This window comes from Scyliorhinus torazame, chromosome 4 (assembly GCF_047496885.1).
Source record: "Scyliorhinus torazame isolate Kashiwa2021f chromosome 4, sScyTor2.1, whole genome shotgun sequence".
In the NCBI taxonomy this organism is placed as follows: Eukaryota; Metazoa; Chordata; class Chondrichthyes; order Carcharhiniformes; family Scyliorhinidae; genus Scyliorhinus; species Scyliorhinus torazame.
In genome coordinates, this window is record NC_092710.1 from 141,778,311 (window position 1) to 141,800,043 (window position 21,733).

At 45.3% G+C, this 21,733-nt stretch overlaps 1 protein-coding gene across 11 annotated transcripts in view; it reads right to left on the reverse strand.

Annotated features, from left to right (window-relative positions):
* Positions 1–21,733, reverse strand: part of LOC140410506 (myelin transcription factor 1-like protein) — a 676,895-nt gene that overhangs the window by 616,274 nt on the left and 38,888 nt on the right. The gene's annotated exons all lie outside the window — the stretch shown is intronic.

Sequence of the window (21,733 nt, forward strand, 5' to 3'; positions counted from 1 at the left end):
AACTACCTATCGGCCGTTGGGAACGTTGGGTGGCGGTTGTGGACTCAATCTGCCGCCGCCCTGGTGGGGGTGGGGGGGTTATTCACTTTGTGGGGGACCTCATGGACGGCCAGGGGAGCGATTGGGCAGGTTGGATCGGGGCTTCAGAAGTTGAATTTCTCTGGGCAGGTGAAGGCTGATTTGTTGAGGTGGGAAAATCTTCTTCTGTCATTGGTGGGCCGGGTACAGGAGGTGAAGGTGAACATTCTAACGTGGCTTTTGTTTCTATTTCAGTGCCTGCGGTCTTTTTGCCTAAGGCATTTTTCAAGGGTCAAACAGGCTGATCTCTTTGTTTGTATGGGTGGGGCAGGTGGACAGGATAAGGAAGGTGGTGCTACAGAGTGCACGGCAGTTGGCGGGGGGGTTAGGCTGATGTACTATTATTGGGCAGTGAATGCCGAGAAGGCTCAGGAATGCAATAGGGGGGTGGGGGCTTTGTAAGTAAGGTTGAGGCGGGTTCATATAGGTGGTCAGGGTTGCGGGCACTGGCAATGGCGCCGCTCCCGTTGGCTCTGGGGAAGAATTTGGTGAGTCCGGTTGTGGTGGTCCCGCTGAAGATTTGGAGGCAGTTTCGGCAGCAGTTTATAATAATAATCGCTTATTGTCACAAGCAGGCTTCAATGAAGTTACTGTGAAAAGCCCCTAGTCGCCACATTCCGGCACCTGTTCGGGGAGGCCGGTACAGGAATTGAACCCGCGCTGTTGGACTTGTTCTGCATTACAAGCCAGCTGTTTAGCCCACTGTGCTAAACCATCCCCTAGGTTGGGAGCGGGGTCGAGGGGTGCCAATCAGAGGAAATCAGGAATTTGAGCTGGGGAGGATGGATGCGAGGTTCCTGGGATGGGAGGAGAGGGGGATCAGGAAGATGAAGAATTTGTTTCTGGGAGGGCGGATTGCGAGCTTGGAAGAGCTGAATGAGAAGTTTGGGTTGGCACGGGGGGAGAGTTTCCGGTATATGCAGGTGCGGGACTTTGTGAGAGAGATCTTCCCGACCTTCCCAATAGCGCCCGCCTCAGCATTGTTGGAGGAGGTGTTGTCAACGGGGGTGTTGGAAAGTGGCTCATCTCAGCGGTTCATTGGAGGATTTTGGACGAGGATAAGGTGTTCATGGAGAGGACTAAGGCTAAGTGGGAGGAGGAGATGGGGGCAATGTTGGAGGAGGGATTGTGGTGAGAGATGCTGCGGAGGGTGAATGCTTCGACTTTGTGTGCAAGGCTGGGGCTGATACACCTGAAGATTGTACACAGGGTGAACCTGATAAAGTTAAGGATGAGCCGGCTGTTTTGAGGGGATGGAGGACATCTGTGAGCAGTGTGGGAGGGATCCTGTGAATCATGTGCATATGTTCTGGTCTTACCTGAAGCTGGAAAAGTTTTGGAGGGTGGTTTTCAGCACCATTTTGGGGGCTTTGTGCATAGATGTGGAGCCCGGTCCCCTGGAAGCCCTATTCATGGTGTCCGACTGGCCGGAGTTGCAGACGGGTGCGGGGACAAATGTCTTAGCCTTCGCAATAACTTTACTACTTGCAGACGCAATAACTTTACTACTTTAGTACTGGGGCAGCACGGTAGCACAAGTGGATAGCATTGTGGCTTCACAGTGCCAGGTTCGATTCCCCGCTGGGTCACTGTCTGTGTGGAGTCTGCACGTTCTCCTCGTGTCTGCGTGGGTTTCCTCCGGGTGCTTCGGTTTCCTCCCACAGTCCAAAGACGTGCAGGTTAGGTGGATTGGCCATGATAAATTGCCCTTCATGACCAAAAAGGTTATAATGGGTTATTGGGTCACGGGGATAGGGTGGAAGTGAGGGCTTAAGTGGGTCGGTGCAGACTCGATGGGCCGAATGGCCTCCTTCTGCACTGTATGTTCTATGTTCAGACGAGTGTCCTGCAAACTGTATCACATAGGGCGACTGGGTAAGTCCAGCACTTGGAGGGAGCCTCGCTCATTCAAATGGAAATTGCAATGGAATCCCAGTAGCATCATATAGTCCCAATTTGCATAATTATGAGACTTCCAAAGCATTGGCCGACAAGTTTGAGGCTCCTCTAGAATAGTGGTAAGCAGGAAGAGAGCACAATGCCTTTTGTTGCTACATTTGTCTTCCTACCATCCTGATACTAGGTAAAACCAGGCAATGGTGAGATGGAAATCAGCCTGATAGCATCTTCTTCATCATTACTGAGTCATAGATTGTTCAACCTTGAAGTAAACAGTCTTGAATGATTTTATCTGATTATTTCCTGTTAGGTTGAGAGTTAGAAAACAGCTGTCAGCAAAATCACACAAAGACCCCAAGGAATTGTAGCCATAACCTACAGTAAGGCCAGTGGGAACCCTCCAGAAAATGACATGGAATAGTTGTGTTGGGCCTCTACCAAATCCTTGGATATTCCCACCTGCGTTGTAAGGAAAATGACATCAGGGGGCAGGGGACCACAGCTGGGATTCCACATGCAGGGAGTTCCTGTTCAACTGGTCCAGTCAGGGCTTGGTATGCAAGATGAAGTGCCAGAAAGGTAAAAGCTCAACCTGCAAGCAAGCAGCAACCTTAATGGAGCTACCCAGAACAATCAAAAAACATTTACTCCACAGTCTTTCAGTCTAACTTCTACAGTTATCACAGGCCACTTTCCAAACCCTTGTTGTATCTATATGGATACCTATTGTACCCCTACCTACCACAGGCAACAATGGAACTAACTTTTGATTTACTGAGTGAATATAGTACTATAAAATTACATAGATAATAACCAAAAATAAATGCAGTGTCGTGTCATGGGAGCTTGCATAACGTGAAAAGAGAATTTAAATGGCTATAATTCCCTCCAATCTTTCAGGACGGCATGGTGGCACAGTGGTTAGCACTGATGCCTCACAGTGCCAGGGTTCAATTCTGACCAAGGGTGACTGTGTGGAGTTTTCACATTCTCCCCATGCCTGCGTGGGTTTCCTCCGGTTTCCTCCAACAGTTCAAAGATGTGCAGGTTGGGTGGATTGGCTATGCTACATTGCCTCTTAGTGTCCAAAAGGTTAGTTGGGATTATGGAGAAAGGGAGGGGGCATGAACCTAGGTAGAGTACTCTTTCAGAGGGTTGGTGCAGACCCGATGGGTCGAATGGCCTCCTTCTGAACTGTAATGATTCTATGATTTATTGTCCATGTAAATCATTCAAAATCAGCAATTGAGGATAATTAAGTGCACAGCATGCTCTTCCTTCATCTCAGTAGTATGAATCCAAACTCAGGCTGAACACCTAACTTGGCAGCCTTGATCAGAGTCCCACAAAAAATAAGTTTGAAGTGAGTTTGACAAGTATCAACTATAGTTTACAATGAATGTGATCCCGAGAAGTGCCCACAGCTCTGCATTAAATTTACATTCTCCATCAGACAGCTGCAAAGTTGTTTGTGTGGTTGATGAAAACATCCACAATGGTATTGCTGAGATATTATTTTGGGCTGGTATCTGGAAACATTGCATTGGAAGAAAACATACATTTTAACCCGAGGATCTTAAAGTTGACACTGTCAGGCAAAAGTGACAAAGTGTTCCATTCCCTAACAATGAAATTCTCTATCTTAATTTGAGGTTTCACCAAGGAAAATACTTCAAATTAACAACAATAAATGTTTACTAACTTGAATGGAAGTGAATGATGAAAGGTTTAGCCTCCACTGCTACTTTTGTATCACGTACATAGTTAACATGATGAAAAATACAATTATAATTATCAGTTTATTCACAATGAAAATGGCTGGTGTGGCAATACCATGGGGTAAATTTTCTGAGCCTGTGTAGTCATTTGCCAAGGTTCTCTGCTATCTTAACATGCTCAGAAATTTGGTGAAAGCCATCCTGATGTAATTTGAAGTGATAGGACAGGAACTTACATCTGAATGATTCCACGTGTTGGAGTTTTCAAAGTTAGCCACGCTGTTGTAAGGAACATCTAAATAAAGGGCAAGGAAGAGAAAAGTTCCTGGCATGATCTTTTCCAGACGTATATCAATTTCCAAGTTGGAAGCTGGAAACTTTAAAGTGCCCAGGATATCAGGCAGAAACTCTTGCAAAGCCTGTAAAATATGCTTATCGATGATCCCTCCACTTTAAAATGAGCAATATCAGAAGTCACCAACAAATTATTCCCTTCGTTTAGAATTGCTCATGTGATGTGGGAACTGCATCGCTGACAACGTCAACATTCATTTTCCTTCCCTAATTTTCCTTGAGAAGGTATTGGTGAACTGCCTTCTTGAACCTCTGTAGTCCATGTTGTGTAGGAGCACCCATAGTGCTAATATATAGGAAGTTCCAAATTTGACTCAGTGACAGGGGGAGGAACTGTGATGTATTTCCAAGACAGGATTATGTGTGACTTGGAGCCATAGAGTCATAGAATCATACAGCACAGAAAAGGTCCTTTGGTCCATTGCTTCTGCGCCGGTCAAAGACAACCATCTAACTATTCTAATCCCATTTTCCAGCACTTGGCCCATAGCTTTGCATGTCCTGGGATCGCCCATCTAAATACTTCTTAAATGTTATGAGGGTCTCTGCCTCCACCCCTTTTTCAGGCAGCAAATTCCAAACTCCTGCCATCCTCTAGGTAAAAAGGTTTTTCCTCACAACCCTCTAAAGCACCTGCCCTTTACCTTAAATCTATACCCCCTAGACATTGACCCCTCCACCAAGGAGAAAGGTTTGTTCTTGTCTACTCTATCGACGCCACTCAAGGGAATTTGAAGGTGATGGTGTTCCCATGCATCTGCTGCCCTTGATTTTATAGGGTGGGTATAGGTCACAGGTTTGCAAGATCCTTTCAAAAAAAGCCTTGGTGAGTTGCTGCAGTGCATATGGTACACACTGGTATATCAGTAGTGAAGTGGGTGAAGGTTTAAGTTGGTGGACAGGGTGCCAATCATGCAGACTGCTTTGTCCTGGATGGTGCCAAGCTTCTTGAAGTGTTCACCTCTTGCTAAATAAAATTAAGTTTTATTACTTTTGGAATATTATCAAATACCTCAATACTACAATTTATATACTGCAGTAAATGTTTTGTAATGTACCACCAGTCATATAACAGAATTCATACCCAACTAAATATCAATTTAGACTAATGTCTGTTCCCAATCTATAATCTACAGAAACTATGCCTGCATATAGGTACCCTCAACCTAAGAAGTCAACAGTTTACTAAAGTTCACATGAAAAGGAAATGGCTGAATTATTACCGTAGATTCGCAAGGAAGTTGTACAAGTATTCTATTTTTGTTAAACATTTTTGAATTTGATTGCATGATTAATATAACCTGGTTAATGAGAACAATAATTGTTGCTTGTTCAAAATATTGGTGCTGCTTACTTGAGTGTAAATGCACAACATGGACTGCAGTTATTACCTTCTCAAGCGCAATTAGAGATAGGCAATATTGGGCTGGATTTCACAGTCAAAGACAAAGCAATAGCCCTCACTTCTGACCATGAAGAAAGCTGTCCATGAAGATCTAGCGATCTCTGCGGTGCAGAATTGTACCTTCCCAATGTCAGTCTGTTTCTGCTGCCAAGTCAAGGGAATCAGCAGGCTTCCAATAACAGTCATGACATTAAACAGGGCAAGCAGCCAATCAAATTGGAGTATTCTCAATGACAGCAAACCAGTAATCACTGCCTCTTTTTAATTTTCAACTTTTATCAATAGTGAAATAAATAATTTGGCATAAGGGCAGGTCATCTGACAAATGTAATTGAATTCTTGGACGAGGTGACACAGACAATAGATGAGGGTAGTGATGTGGATGTTGTATATTTGGACTTTCAGAAAGCATTTGATACGGTGCCACATGGCAGGTTGGTTATCAAATGTTTGGGATTGATGGGTCCTTGGCAACATGGATTAGACGTTGGGTGATAGGAAACAGAGAGTAGGTATAAATGGGCATTTCTCAGGCTGGAGACAAGTTGAAAGTGGTGCTCCCCAGGGCTCAGTGTTGAGACCCTCGCTTTTTCTGATTTATAAAATGATTTTGAGATGGGTGTTGAGGGAAAAATCTCTACATTTGCAGATGGGTGCTAAGCTAGAGGAATAGTGAGTTGTGAGGATTATGTTGAGCAGCCTTAGAGGGACATTGCCAAATTGGCCAACTGGGTAGACACCTGTTGCTGGATTCTCTGTCCCGTGATTTCTCCTTAGAGCACAGAAGATTAAGAGGTGACATTATTGAGGTGTTCAAAATTAAGAACAATTTTGACAGGGTAATGAAGGATATTCTGTTTCCACAAGTTGGTAAGTCAGTGACAAGGGGGGTCACAATTTCAAGATGATTAGCAAGAGAGCTAGAAGTGAGCTGAGGAGAAACTCTTTTACTCAGAGAATTGTTGGGATTGGGAATGTGCTTTGTGTGAGAGTGGTAGAGGCAGATTCCATTGGATGTTTCAAAAGAGAGCTGGATATATGTTTGAAAGTGATGAATTTAGAGGGCTACGGAGATACGGCTGGAGAATGGGACTAGCTAGGTGGATCTTTCATGAGCCGGTACAGACACAATGTGTCGAATGGCCTCCTTCTGAACTGTAAAATTCTATGAGTCTGAAATATGTGATGAAGGTAGAAACAAAAATATCATAAACAAATTTATTGTAAGAGCATATGGAATTTATTTTCATAATAGAGAAACATGACATTCAACAAATACAAAAATATCTTTTAGGGCTGGTGAGTCTGCTGAGCAATACTCATGAACTTAGAACACCATTAAAACCTCAGTTACACTTCATTCAACAAGGTGAAAGATTTTCAAGGGTTTTTATAGTAAGACTAAGAGTAGAAGTTTTTGTCAGTTCAATGATTTTTAATTGATTGCAATCTAGAGGGACCTTAAGAGTGCACCCTGCGAAGAAGCATTGAATCACTGACAGCAACATCTGGACTTCCATTTTTAACTGCATAGGTGCAGATTCCAGAAGTTGCTTTCAGTTTGAAAGGAGTAATGAAGGCAAATCTCATCAGTTTTGGTGTACTTGTGACTGCTGAATCCAGGACATTATTGTTCTTAGCTCCCAATGTCAATGTTCCTTATGATGATACTTTGAAGCTGCTATTATGATACTATTGCATATGAGGTTTTGGCTTCTCTTTGCTGAAGTGTGCTGGCCCTGCCCATAATGAACCAGGGAATGACTGCTCCCCAAACTTCTGTTTAGTTGAAAAAAGTTCATTGTGTGGACGTGTTCCTTCTGTCTGCAGAGGACAGGGCCCTGCATGTGAATATTTGCGGCTTCTAACAAGTGTAAATCAACCATACTACGAGCCTGACGAACAATCTTAAATTGGTTTTCTGTTTAATTCTGAGCGAAATTGGGAATGTTTAGCAGGTGCTGTCCAATCGTGGAATAACATCAAATGTTGGTCACTGTGTTTTGAGTTTTTCAAGTACGGACTAGTTGGACACAGTGAAATTAATGCGAATGTGATGTCAGATATATCAGCTGTACGTCCCATATCAAACAGCACATCTCGTCAGCTCTTCACCGCAGGCAAAGCAGTGATCACACTGATTAATTCCCCAAGGCAATGCCTTGACCAATCAGAGTTGATCTGCCAAAATTGAATTTGAACAAAGCTTGGTAGTTAACTATTCCACGCTGCATTCTCTGTGGCAACGACTCCACCAATCAGAATCCACTTGCCAACCAATCAGCACTCTCTTCTCATGCAGTATAAATTGCTGTTTCGCCATTACTATTAGTAATTTCTTGCGAGCTGTCTTGATGAGTTCAAGATGAAAAGCTTTGACAGCATGTCTCTTTTTTCAGCAATATTCAAGTTCTGTACTACCAAACGACTATTTGTAATCCTGGGGGGGGAGGGGAGGGGATATCTCGGGGGTGGGGGGGATATCCCTGGACAAGCTCACGCCAAACAGACTTCACAGTGTGTGGGGGGGGGGGGGGGGGGGGTATCCCTGGACAAGCTCACAGTCCATAACTGCACAGTGCTATATAAAAAACTATAACCAGTCCTGTGCCTTCTGTAATGAAAACCTCACCCCCCTACTCCCACAAACTAAGGTCCTGGGTTTAGGCTCAGCTTCTCTCAGGAACAGGTTGAATACACTCATATACACACATTTACAGCAATGACTCCCCTGGTCTTAACATGTTAGAGAATTATATAAGCATTGCCACAACTTCAATAGCCTCATAGCTGCACAGTTGTCACCTCCTACACAGATCACTAAGGGAGAATCCAACGGCCATGGAATTGCAAAGGTTGGCAGTGATGATGAAAATGCATCTCAGAAATGATTCCAGCAATGCTGCTGGTCATCAATTCTTCAGCAACTATGGAGTCTTCACAAACAAAATCTAGTTATAACCCAGTGAAAACAGATAATGAGCTGCTTCCCCATGGAGCCACACACTGAAATCCAACAGCCAATAACCTCACTCACTATTCCCATTGGATGTGCACTTAGAAGGAGCGTAAGGCAGAAGACACTTTGATTAAGGGGAAGCATGGAGTGAATCAGATGAGAAAATATCTGCACTATACACAATGTTAATTCAGTTGCATTGATAGAAACACAAATTAGTGTAAACGATCCAGATTATGCAGGAGGAATGAGGCATTTCTTTGTAGGAGCTGACAACACCCGATGACCATCAGTACCATGGGCAATCATCTTATTGGCACCAGAGTCCAGTAAACTATTCTTCCACTGGATAGAAGCCAAATTAGGGCAATTCAAGTATAAATAGCAATTCTTATTAGATATAAAACAAGTGGGTGGGTGAATCTATTTATGTGTCTCATAGTGCAGCTTCTCCCATATTAATGAGCATGATTAAGCATTATCAACAGTCAAGGGAAGAAACAATGCAGGAATGAAAGCAGGATGTTGATTAGATGAACAGACTCTGTGCATACATAGGATAAATGGATGAAGGAATTAAGTAAGGATCACAAGGAAGTTGGAAAAATAGCTCTGGCAGCAGTATCAGCATTAAAAACATTCCCAGTAACTCAGAAATTAGAGAATTTCTCATCCTGATAGTCCTACTAGGAAGTGTCAATATGAGGACATTGGGTGAGAAAAGGGTTGTTTTTAAGTTTTATGCGGTCCACAACCAATTTTTTATACTTTGTTATTTCATTGGATGAGGACATCGCTGGCAGGGTCAGCTTTTGCTGTCCATGTCTAAATGCCCTTGAAATGAGTGTGATCACATAGGGCAGTTGAGAGTCAACCACATTGCTATGGGTCGGGAGTTACATGTCGGCCAGACCATGTGGGGTTGGCAGATTTCCTTCTCTGAAGGATATTAGTAAGCCAGATGGGTTTTACAACAAAATGATCAGCTGATCTAAATTCATATTTCCAATTAGTTAATTGAATTTAAATTCTACCAACTGTCCTGATGTGATTTGAACCTGTGTCCCTAGAGCATTAGCCTGGGTTTCTCATCCAGTGGCATCACCTCAATCCACCGTCACCCCCTGAGGGTCCTGTCAACATTCATCATCTAGGTTAATTCACAGCAAATGCCTATGATTTGGTACCCATAAACCAAGGGCAAAGGGGAGGGAATTACTTTTGGGGTCAAATGAAATATTCTATTGCCGAAACAGCCTTCACCCTGGCAAGCACGAACAGGTCATCATGTTGTCTGTTCACCATTAACTGTGAAATAAAGAGAACACCACAGGATAAGATAACAACCCGGGATCAATGGGAGAAATGACAAGGGCCAATGTCGGGTCCGACAGTCTGTTCAAGGTAGGATCAGTTTTTCTTAATGCAATTCTCTCTATTTTGTTCCTCCTTTGATCAATCTCCTCTGCAATAAAGGGTTTGATCACATTTCACTATATATGGTAAGGTATAGTTAATAGCATTACAGTACATATCAATTGGATAATTATTCAGAAAGCAACTGTTTATGCTGTGAATCATGTGATAATGTTATTCTGATTTTGAGCTGTTAGGATCAGCTCTGATACTCTCAGCACTGCAGCAACACTTCCAGCTGCCATTAATGTCTCCCCCACATAAACACCACCACACCACTTGATCAACACAATTAGAACAGAAGAGACTCCTGCTTTAATTTTTCTAGTTCAAATGTAATTAGTAGCATGACAGAAAATTCTGATAAAGGGGCAAAGGATTCAATCTCAGGATTTTGCCTATAGCCATAAATTGTTTGATTAGTGCTTCTGAGATTTATGGGGCTGGATTCTCTGATTCTGAGGCTATATCCTCAGGCCGGCTTGGGAACGATGGCGTTTTATGACCGAAAATTTGGCGTAAAACGGCCACCGACCCTCCGTTTGGCAGGGGACAAGCAGCCGAGCAGCGTAGAGCACCCGGCACTAAATGCCGATACGGGCTGGAGAATTGTTGGGTCCATGGCTGTGCATGCGGACGGCGGCGGCATGCAGCTGCCGCACCGTGCAACATGGCGCCGGCCGCTCGCGGACTCGGCCATGCAAAATAGCGTGCCCCAGACCACCCAAGAACAGTGGCCCCAGCCCCTGACAAAGTCCCCCCCACTGCCTGCGGATGGTTCCTACCCTGACTGTGGCGGCACTGGACTGAGTCCGTAGCTGCCACGCCGAGTTCCCGACGGATGATAGCACACGCGACCGACAGCATTGGGAACTCAGCTCATCGGGGGTGGAGCATTGGGGGCTGGGCCTCAGGCAAGGTCCTGAGGCCATCGCTACGATGCACGGCGTTGGGGGCGGCACATCGCAAAAGCGGCCCTGTCCTCGATTTGGGCCGAAACGGGTATTCTCCGGCCGATCGCCGAATGTGATTTTGACGTCAGCGACCGGAGAATCCCGCCCATGGTGTCAACAGAATCCATGATTTGAGTTACAACCTACAATTCCAAATTGTGCCCACCTCTCTCTCTCACCCCTCTCCCCAGCCCCCCAGCCCCCCACCCCCCACATTGTCAGCAACTATTGGCTGATACTCCCATTAGCTAGGAATTGATATTCATAACTAATACCTTTGAAAAGATATAGATGAATATCAGGGGCGAAATTCTCTGGTATCGGCGCGATGTCCGCCGATCGGCGCCAAAAATGGCGCAAATCAGTCGGGCATCGCGCCGCCCCAAAGGTGCGGAATCCTCCGCATCTTGGGGGGCCGAGCCCTAACCTTGAGTGGCTAAGCCTGCGCCGGACTGATTTCCGCCCAGCCAGCTGGCAGAAGTGCCCCCCCAGCTGGCGCGGAAATGACATTGCCGGGTAGCGAATGCGCGGGAACGTTAGCGGCCGCTCACGGCATCCCCGCGCATGCGCTGTGGAGGGAGTCTCTTCCGCCTCCGCCATGGTGGAGACCGTGGCTAAGGCGGAAGGAAAAGAGTGCCCCCACGGCACAGGCCCGCCCACGGATCGATGGGCTCCGATCGCGGGCCAGGCCACCATGGGGGCACCCCCCGGGGCCAGATCGCCCCGCGGCCCCCTCAGGACCCCGGAGCCCGCCCGCGCCGCGTTGTCCCACCGGTAAGGTAGGTGGTTTAATCTACGCCGGCGTGACAGGCATTCTAGCAGCGGGACTTCAGCCCATCCGGGCCGGAAAATCGTGGGGGGGGGGGGCCGCCAACCGGCACGGCGCAATTCCCGCCGAATATCCGGTGCTGGAGAATTCAGCAACCGGCGGGGGCGGGATTCACGCCAGCCCCCCGGCGATTCTCCGACCGGGCGGGGGGTCGGAGAATCTCGCCCCTGGTTTTGGACAAGACTGGATTATAAGAATATGTAAGGTGTGGATGACCAATGGTTGTGTGGAACATTTTAGATTCTCAGCAGCAGGAACAATGGAAGCATCATGCCAAGGGAAGTGTCTGATCAACGATAACCAATATACAATATACAGTCAGACACATTCTTGAGTTTTGCTTGATTTACCTTCAAGGGGAGGAAGAAACTCTGAAGAAGTATCCCTGAGGAAATTAAATGGCTTGGACAGAATCCACAATAGGAAGGATTGTACATGGTTGGTGGAAGCAGTAGGCTTGATCACCCAAATGCTTCATTCTCATTTCACGTTTTGTAGAATTCTTAGGTTCTCAGTATCATCCCAGATACATAACACTATTACAGCAGGGTTAACAGATAAATACACTTTAGGCCAGTATAAATCACTTTTTCACAGGATTGCTTTCAACTATAACGGGTTGCATGCCATGTGATGCACCATGCTATCAGGCATCATACTTTCAGGCATGTTGCTTTCACTTTCCATTACAGTTAAATGCGGGTTTAAAAAAGATAGAATTTTTGTTTAAACTACAAAACACTAACAACGCCTAGGGGCATTTCGACCATGTTAAACTTGGGGAAACATTATGTAAAAATACCTCAGAAATTACGTGAATTACAACAACAACTTAAATTAAGAGAATGGCACAGGGACATCCGCAGTAACAGCCTGCATTTATATAGCCCCCTTAATGTAGTAAAAAATTCCACGGTGCCTCATGAGAGGATTCCTGAGCCACATAGCAGATATTAGGACAAAGAACAAAAGGCTTGGTAAAAGAGGTAAGTTTCAAGGAGTGTCTTAAAGGAGGAAAAAGAGGCAGAAAGCTTCTAAAATGTAGACATAATGCAATGAACCTTTCCGTAGTTATATTGATTGAGTCACGGCATGGAAACACAGCCAAGGAAAGTATCTGATCAAGGATAACGAATATACAATGTACAGCTAGATACTCTCAAGGGTAGGAAGAAGCTCTCTTAGACTACATGTAAATATTTGATAGGACATTCATTTATTTCAAATGTAACAATGTTTGCCAACTATTAACAACATCAACCAAGCAATGTAAAGTACATTGGCTCAGGTGTGATGCAATGATCCAACAAGCACCTGTAATTGGGTAAGTAAATTTGCAGAAGTCTCTTCTTTGACACTTCAGAGCAAAAAATGTTTGCATAAGGTGCAAAATTGAGAGTGTGGTCAGCATCACAGAATATAAGCCACCTAACGATAAATGCAGTGTAGTATGTAATTAGGTGGCATGGTAGCACAGTGGTTAGCACTGTGGCATCGCAGTGCCAGGGTCCCAGGTTCGATTCCCGGCTTGGGTTATTGTGTGTCCTCATGCCCGCATTGGCTTCCTCCCACAAGTCCCGAAAGACGTGCAGTTAGGTAATTTGAACATTTTGAATTCTCCCTCAGTGTACCCGAACAGGCGCCGTAGTCACGAATAAATATTATTATTATCGCAGAAATCGGGTCCTTTTCTCACTTTTACCACAGGTAAAACCTGCAAAATAAAACTCAGAAAACAACAAGAGAGGTGTGTTCCACCAGGTTACGCTCCGGAAGACCTGGGTGAACCAGGTGTTCTCCTTGGGTTGGGGGGGGGTGCTCGGTCAGGATGGCGTGAGTAGTGTCCATGTTCATGGAAGAGGTGGTAGGGGTGAACCCGTGGAGGTTCACGCGCCCAGGGGAGAATCAGTTCTTGTTTTTCTCCGTGGTTCCCAAAGTGTATTCGCGGATTGATTACTTCAATATAAACAGAACTCTACTGGCTGGTGTTAGGGTGGCCAAATATTCAGCAGTAGTGATTTTGGATCACGCCCCACATTGGGTGGACCTGGCGCTGGGAGTGGGCCAAGAGTGCCACAGGGGTTGGCGATAGGATGTTGGGTTGCTGTCTGATTTGGAGATCTGTGGGAGGATTTCGAGGGCCATTCAGGAATACATTATGAATAATGACAATGGAGAGGTCTCACCCTCTATTCTATGGGAGGCACTGAAATTGGGGATCAGGGGAGAGATTATAGCAATTAAAGCACATGCAGATGGCGAGGCTCGGGAGGAGCGACAGAAATTGGTGGATAAGATTTTAAGCGTGGATCGTCGGTATGCATGGGATCTGACCTCTGAATTGTTGATGTGCAGGAGGGAACAGCAAATCCAGTTCAACCTGACGTCAATGGGTAAAGCGGTGTGGCAGTTGAGATGAAAAAAAGGGGACAGTATACGGATATGTGGAGAAGACGAGTCGGCTTTTGGCTTATCCATTAAGGTGGTGGAAGGTGGATAGGGAGATTGTTCAGGTTGAGGACTGAGAGGGTAGGTTGGTCTCCGATCCAGAGGACGTGAATGAGGTGTTCAAGGCTATTTAAGAGAGGTTCTATCAGTCGGAACCATCTAAAGATGGACGCAGGATGGCAGAGTTTTTGGTGCATCTGGAGTTTGCCGGAGTGGGTGACAGGCTGCAGGACGAGCTGGATGCCCCGCTGTGTTTAGAGGAGATCCAGGGAGGGTTGAAACAGATTCAATCAGGGAAGATGCTGGGGCCGGATGGGTTCCCGGTGGACTTCTATAAAAGGTTCATGGATCAGTTGGGTCAGTTGTTGCTGGGCATGTTTAAGGACTCTTTGGAGCGTGGCACTCTCTTGGGGACAGTGGGGCAGGCGCCCATTTCGCTGCTTTTGTAGAAAGACAAAGGGCTGGATTCTCCGCGCCACCACGCCACATTTCTGTTTCAGCACGTCGGCGGGATGCTCCGTTACCCCAGCTGGTCAATGGGGTTTCCCATTGTGGGGCAGCCCCACGCCGTCGGGCAACCCTCGGGCTGCCGGCAAAACAGAGCATCCCACCGGCGGAGAATCCAGCACATAGGCCCTAAAGAGTATGGGCCATACCACCCTATCTCCCTGCTCAACGTAGACATCAAATTGCTGGTCAAAGTGTTGGCTTTAACACTGGAGTTGGTCCTTCCGGCATTGATAGGGGAAGATCAGACGGAGTTCGTGAAAGGGCGGAGGCTGTCGGCAAATATACGCCAGTTTCTTAATATGGTGCTTTCCCCTATGACCCGTCTGGCAACGGAGATAACAATAATAATCTTTATTAGTGTCACATGTAGGCTTACATTCACACTGCAATGAAGTTACTGTGAAAATCCCCTAATCGCCACATTCCGGCGCCTGTTCGGGTACACTGAGGGAAAATTCAGAATGTCCAGTTCACCTAACAGTACATCTTTCAGGACTTGTGGAGGAAACCAGAGCACCGTGAGGAAATCCAGGCAGACACGGGAGAACATGCAGACTCCGCACAGACAGTGACCCAAGCTGGGAATCGAACCAGGGTCCCTAGCGCTGTGAAGCAACAGTGCTAACTATTGTGCTGCTGTACCGCCCATTATTGTATCTCTGGACACAGAGAAGGCATTCAACCTGGTGGAGTGGGGATACCTTTTTACAGTCCTGGAGAAATTTGGGCTAGGTCTGGGATTTGTGTCCTGGCTGCGGTTGCTGTATGCGCCGCCATTTGCAAGCGTTTGCACTAATAATCTGACCTCTGTGACCTTTCAGTTACATCGGGGCATGAGGCAAGGATGTCCACTGTCTCCTTTGCTGTTTGTAATGGCAAATGAGCCATTGGCCATGGCATTGTGGGTCTCAATGAAATGGAATAGGATAGTTAAGGGGGGGGTGCGGTGGGGACATAGAGTATCGTTATATGCTGACGATTTGCTGTTATACGTAAGGGATCCGGAGATACCTATTGGGAACATCATGGAGATTTTGCAGCGATTTAGGTCTTTCTCTGGCTAGAAGCAGAATGTCAGGAACAGGAATGTTTTGTGGCAGGAGTAGCAGGAGGGGGAACCAGACTGAAGCAGTTGCCGTTTCGATTGGCAGAAACCAGCTTCCGGTACTTTGGGGTACTGATGGCAGGAGAGTGGGGATGGTTACAGAAGCTGAATTATATGAGCTTGGTGGGGAGCATCAAGGCAGACCTACAGAGGTGGGACAGCCTCCCCCTATCGCTGGCGGTTAGAATTAATATACTGCCGAGATTCCTATTCCTGTTCCAGTCCCTCCCAGGGTTTCTGCCCAAATCATTTTTTCGAGAGGTAGACCGGCTTATTGCAGGATTTATTTCGGCGGGTAAGGTCCCGAGGATTCGAAGCGGGTGACTCAGAGGGAGAGACAGGCTGGGGGCTCCGCGCTGCCAAATCCGTTATATTACTATTGGGTGGCTAACGCGGAGAAGGTGAGGTGGTGTGGGGACCCGGGGGCCTTCTGGGTAAGAATGGAATCGGAGTCACTTTGACGAGCTTGGGAGCACTGGTAACTGCACCACTCACGGTATTTCTGGCAAAATATTCACAAATCCTATGGTGGTGGCCATGCTAAAAATTTGGAGGCAGCTCCGCCAACATTTTGAATTGGGGGCAACATCGCGGCTGGCTCCCATGTATGCCAATCACTTATTCGAGCCGGCAAGGCAGGAGGCCACATTCAGTGCTTGGAAGGAGAGAGAGTTGGAGGAGATGTTAGATCTATTTTTGGAGGGGCGGTTTGCTAGCTTGGAGAAGTTAAGGGAGAAACATGGGCTTTCGGACGGAGGCGGATTTAGGTACCTTTAGGTGCGGAGCTGGGTTAAGCAGTTTTTATTCGGGATTTCCAGTGGTTCAGCCATCCACCTTGTTGGAACGGATTCTATCCTGTGCAGGATCAGTAGAGTGTATTATATTACGCGATCGTAATATGCCGTTACTCTTTGCTGTACTTCCAGGATGGTTTGATGGTTACATTTCAATGAAACTACCAATCTTCAATTTAAAGCAAATAAGATTTAATAAATAACGAATATAAATACTAATGAGTTTGTTCACTCTACAGAACTATAACTAATGATAAAGTAAATCAGAAGAAGTATTAACTATGTTTAACTGCATAAGCTATATCTCTCACTCTGCTGTCTACTCACTCCTGGTTCGAAGAGACCCAAGATCCTCTGAGTTCAGTTTATATACCTGAATTTAGTGCTGCCTAGTGGTTGTCTAACACTATGATGCAGTTATTAACCCTTCATATACCATAAGATATACAGATCACTATAGAGGGTAGTACATCTAGGATGTACCAGCGTATAATGGGGAGGACTTGGGTTCAGTTGCGGGGGCGAAGGTGAAATGGATGGAGGAGTTGGGGCCGATACTAGAGGAAGGGACATGGTGTGAAGCATTGCAGAGGGTGAATGCGCAAGGCTGAGCCTCATTCAGCTCAAGGTAGTTTTTTGAGTTCATCTCACTAAAGTGAGAATGAGTCATTTTTTTGAAGAGATGGATGATAGGTGCAAGAGTTGTTCAAGGGGGCCCGCACGTCACACGCACATGTTCTGGTCATGCCTCAGGCTGGTGGAGTTTGGGGGGTCCTATTTTGTCACCATGCTGGCAATCCTGAATGTGGAGATGAAAATCTGCCCACTGGTGGTGCTTTTTGGGGTCTGCGACATGCCGGAACTGCAGACAGGAGCAGGGGCTGATGTCCTGGCCTTTTCTTCGTTGATGGCTCGGAGGCATATCTTATTGGGCTGGAGGATGGTGATACCACCAAAAGCTCTGGCGTGGCTAGGTGATTTGATGGAGATGATGTGCTTTGAGAGGGTCAAATACACCTTGAGAGGGTCGATTGAGGGTTTTATCGAAGGTGGCAACCACTCAGTGTATTTCAAAGAATCGGTCACTGCTAGAGTTTAAGGCGAAGGAGGGGGACTTATTTATTTATAGGGGAGGGTAGCTCAGGTGGGGTGGGGGGAGGGGGTGGAGGTGAGAGTCTTTGTAAAAAGTGTTGAAAGAATGTGTGTTATGGTTCATGTCATTTATATTCTTTTAATAATAATAATCTTTTATTGTCACAAGTATGAAGTTACTGTAAAAATCCCCGAGTCGCCACATTCTGGCGCTTTTGTATGAAATGTTAAAAATGTAATAAAAATAATTTCCAAAAAAAAGAGAGGTACGTCCCACAGATCTCAAAATGTCCCTTTTGTCAGAAAGTAGTGAGCATCAGCTCATCAGCGCATCATATCAATCCATCTTGCACGCCTGACAGCTTATAACAGGTTGGATAATGTAGTCTCTGAACAGAACCTCAGAAGTGAGGAACCAGTATACAAAGTGAACAAGAGCACAAAACAAAAAGACGTCCTTAGTCACTGAGCCTGTGAAAACCACCATTTGGGAACAAGAGAAAAGTACACTTCTAACAGGAAAGCACGGACAGAGCTTTATTGATCTCGGGAGTCTAAGTGACACGATCCAAATAGGCTTATCAACAAAACCAGCAGGTTCCTTCCCTTCTGTGCCATGCATATAGAGGAGGCAGTGGCGGAGTGGCATTGTCACTGGACTAATAATCCAGAGACCCAGGGTAATACTCTGGGGACCTGGGTTTGAATCACACCAGATGGTTAAATTTGATTTCAATAAAAATCTGGAATTAAAAAGTCTAATAATGACGATGAAACCACTGTCGATTGTTGTAAAAACCCATCTGGTTCATTAATGTCCTTTAGGGAAGGAAATCTGTTGTCCTTACCTGGTCTGGCTTACACATGACTCCAGACACCACAGCAATATGGTTCACTCGGGGATGGGCAATAAATGCTGACCCAGCCAGTGACACCCACATCCCATGAAAGAATAAAAAACAATATGGCTGCCATCCTAATACTCCACTGAAACTTAATTGACAATAATGGTGGAAAAATAATTTCCTGTTATTGTATGACAACAGTGTGCACGGAATAATATTTCTGAGTGTCAAACAGGTACAAAATTCCAAAACTGGCAACCTTGGCACTGAGTCCAAACCGGATTTCGGATCTTGTGGTTTTCAGGTCAGATAGTTTTGGTTGGGAGGTTTGGGCAGGGTCGGGTCAAGGGTTGCTGGGACCACTCAGATAAAAAAGCAGGCATGCAAAGCCAATAACTAGTTAGCATGCCACTACACCAATGCAGCACCTAACTCAACAAGATGGCAGGTTATTTTACTCATCAAATAATAATAAACATTCATACGTGGCAGCTGAAAGAAAATCCAGTTTTCAGACATTGCTCGCTTTCAGATAACTGCCTCTGTGGTCTCCTAACCATATCTGCCTTTTCACTCTTCCCTTGGGTTGTCATGGTGCTCCCGGAATTCAAGTGGAGACCAATGCTTTTGGCTGATATGTTATCAGTAACCTCTACAGTTTCTGCAATAGCAATCTGTACAAGAACTACAAAAGTTTTTATAGTTTAGATTGATACCACTAATTTATAATTATATAAGTGTTTTGCTGTCTCAGGAGGCTATTTGATTACTGTGCCAGGTACAACACAAAGGATTGTTTCTCAAACATATGGGCCTAGAAATTAAATCATGGCCAAACTGGGATGAGATCCCTCCACAGCAGCCATGTCTCATGACATTGGCGGTTAGATCGAGTTAAATTGGTTTGCTGGCCTCATTAGGATAGTATTGATGAGCTTTGGGTACCAGATGAAGTTCCAGAGGCCGCTTGCCAGGGGAGGGGTGAGGGTAGGCAATCGATTGATTTGCTCAGATGCCATCAGAGACCCTTAGGACAATTCAGGAGGGGAGGTGTCAACAGAGGGACAGCAGCCAGCAGCAGACCATGCTTTTAATGTGGAGCTCCAATTAAATCAGTATGAAAACATGAAACTTTCCATTTAAGTAGCAGGTTCCAGGACCTGCTTTAGCTGACATGAAGTGAAGAAACTGATTGCGGGAGGCAGTGGCAGTCACAATTTAATGTGATGTGCGTGGCTGAAACACATTTAAGCTCTGGATTTGCACATCCAACGGGCCCAATGCCAGCTCCAGGCATGATCCCTGGATGCTTATTGAGCAGTCCGATCCAAATGGCAGACGTCAGACTTCTGGGGTGAAATTCTCCTACCCGCCCCGCCACATTTCTGCCCCGACCGGCCGGCGGGAGTCTCCGTAACACCGGCCGGTCAATGGGGTTTCCCATTGTGGGGCAGCCCCACGCCGTCGGGAAACCCCCGGGCGCCGGCAAAACAGAGACTCCCGCCGGCGGAGAATGACGCCCATGGTGTGGACTGAGCACACTGGGTTGGATTCTCCAGTCATCCCAACCGTCACAGCACTTCTTTCCCTGGCGGTGGGATTCTCTACTCTTGCCGCTTGTCAATGGAATTTCCCATTGAGGCCACCCCATGCCGCTGGGAAATCCACAGGCGGAAGTGCGCTGCCGTCAGGAAAAGTGAATCGCAATGGCAGGAGAATTCCGGCCACTGTCTGCCATATAGGATCCTTTAGGCACCCCCTCAGTCTCTCTATTGCAATGTTGATTCTCGGTCATGGAATCTAATTTCCAAATTATTCTGATTTTTACATGTAGTTGGGTATCAGGATTGAAGGTGAATGAACTTGATTACAAAGCTATGAATTTTGATGTACTGAATAGCCTTGCTGATCCCGACTTCTCGTAAATTCCATTCATTTGTTTGTCACATTGGGAGCCATTTGGTAAAAATAATTTTACTTAAGTTACATAAGTTATGTCAATAGAAATGTGTCATGGAAATTCCTTCACCCATGAGAGACCTGTAAATCCTGAGTGCTGCGGGAGTGAGTTATGATGGGTTTACACGCATGACAGAATGTCCATAACGTGCTGCCAGTGGTGTGATGTTTTATTTATCACATATATTTACTTTTAAATACCTTTTGAAATGAGTTTACAGGGCGAAGCATTAAGTGATAATTAACTCCAATAAGTTTGATTTTTTTATTTTCACGGCAGTTAATTATCACATTCCTGAATTATGGTATTGTCACGAATACCCACAGAACATTTTTTATCTCCAAAATGCCCACTCACCATCATCCCACTGAATCAAAAAGAAATTCTGTCCAGGTTTTTTTTTGAATTTTACTATTTTTATTCAAAATAGGAATCCACAATTAAACACTTGCAGCTTATGCACACAATAAATTTCCATCATTCTATTAGATAATGGCTGATCCATATTTCAGTTCCATTTACCCACCTCTGACACCCAGGCCAAACAAAAATCTGTCAATATCAGTTTTTAACATTTCAATTTGACTCAGCTTTTGGAGGTGATGATCCAGATTTCCACATCCCCCTGTGTGAAAAATGTTCCCTGATCTCACTCCAAATGATTTTGTACATTGTTTTAAGATTGTACCTCACTGACCTGAATTCCAGAAGAAATGGTATCCACCCTACAAAATCCCCATTCTTATTTCAAACACCCCCACAGATAACCCATCAATCTTCTAAATTTTAAGAAATGCAAATCATATTTATGCAATAGCCATCATAATCTAACCCTTTAAACTCCAGAATGATTCTCCAGAACTCGGGCTGCACCCCCTCCAAGGGGATCCTATGGATTGGTGCCAGAAACTGGACACAGTCCTTCAGACGGAGTTTGTCCAGTTCTCTGGATAACTGGAGGATTATCTTCATTTTTGCATTCCAGCCCCACTGAGATAAAGACAAACATTCTATAGCCTTATTGATTACTTTCTGTACCCGCACACTAACGTTGAGTGATTTCTGCAGCTAAACCCTTTTGCTCCAATACAATACACAGTCTCTCACCATTTAAGGATATTAGGTCCTGCTTTATCTCATGATCTTCTAATTTAGATGTTTCTGCGTAACTTGCTTTGTCAAGGTAAAAGCTTATTTTTAAGAGGAGCCCTAAAGATGCAACAGATCAATACACTACTTAATTGATAATAAATCTCTCTGAGATAATTTCTAAAGTTTACTCGTGTGCTCTAAATTTAAAAGAATGGCACCAACAATTTTTATTTATATAGCGCCTTTAATGTCGTAAAATGTCCCAGAGTGCATCAC